Source organism: Sorex fumeus, unplaced genomic scaffold, assembly GCF_029834395.1.
Source record: "Sorex fumeus unplaced genomic scaffold, SorFum_2.1 ptg000146l, whole genome shotgun sequence".
Lineage (NCBI taxonomy): Eukaryota > Metazoa > Chordata > Mammalia > Eulipotyphla > Soricidae > Sorex > Sorex fumeus.
The window spans coordinates 1,803,375-1,804,559 of NW_026606203.1; the positions used below are offsets into that span (position 1 = coordinate 1,803,375).

Below are 1,185 nucleotides of genomic sequence, written 5' to 3' on the forward strand. Positions count from 1 at the left end.
AATATTTCCTTGCTGAGCTTCAGTCTGTTTGATCTATGGAGAAGTGTCAAAGAAGTGTTGAAATCTCCTTCAGTATTGTGTTGCTATCAATGTTTTTCTATAAGTCAATTAGAAGTTGTTTTTAAGTATTTTCCTGGTCTGTCATTAGGATCATATACATTGAGGAGGGTGAGTTCTTTCTGATGTACATATCCCATGATCATTAAGAAATGACCTTCACTGTCTCTGATCATCTTTAGCCTGAAGTCCATGTGGTCTGATACTAGTATCGCCACTCCAGCTTTGTGGAGGTGATATTTTCTTGAAAACTTGTTTCCCAGACTTTTACTTTTAGCCCATGGGTGCTTTGATTGTTCAGACGTGTTTCTTGCAGGCAGCAGAATGAATGTTGGTTTCAGTTTTCTAATTCATCTTCCCATTCTGTGCCTCTGAATTGGCACATTTAGTCCATTGACATTGAGAGAGATTGTTGTGGTGTGGATTTGTGCTCTCTTTATGTAGAATTTTTGTACTTGTGGGGATTGTCTTAGCTTAAAGTAGACCTGTTCATTCTTCTTGCAACAAAAATATGGAATGCTTTACAAGTTTGCATATCATCTCTGTGCAAGGACCATGCTCATCATTTTATCATTTCAATTTTAGTATATGTGTTAAACTCAGTAGGAGTTAATTTTTCCATATTTTTTCTCTTCTTATTACTTTGAGTGTTGTCCTTCCTCACTCCTATGGCAGACAATGATTCCTAATCAAGGAATGTATTTCAAAGCAGCATGAATAAATAGATTTAGAAATTTAATGTCCCAGAAAGAAAAATATGGTTTTTACCATATTATCTTTTACCATACCCTAGGCATCAGTTTTACAAAATAATTCTTTTGGAAGATGGTATATGAGTTTGTTTAATGTCGTTCCCTGAAACCTTAATTAAGACCATTAAATTAGAGCCTTTTGCTGTTTTCACCTCAGTCCCGTGTACTTCTCCAGGAAAAGGTGGATGGTGTTGTCTGCACTTTGACCACCTTGAATGTATGTAGGATTTTTGTCCTGAAGGATGAGCTGAGAAGCATATTGATGATTTCATTCCACCTTATTACAAGTTCAACTTGAACGGAAGGTGAGACTCATATGGCTCCTATAAAGGACAGAACAAAGGGTCTCAGTGAAGTTTAATGGCCAACTCACATT

General features: G+C 36.5%; 1 pseudogene; it reads right to left on the reverse strand.

Moving 5' to 3' along the window:
* Window positions 1-562: 562 nt before the first annotated feature.
* LOC130016130 (uncharacterized) lies at window positions 563-658 on the reverse strand (annotated as a pseudogene).
* Window positions 659-1,185: the final 527 nt, after the last annotated feature.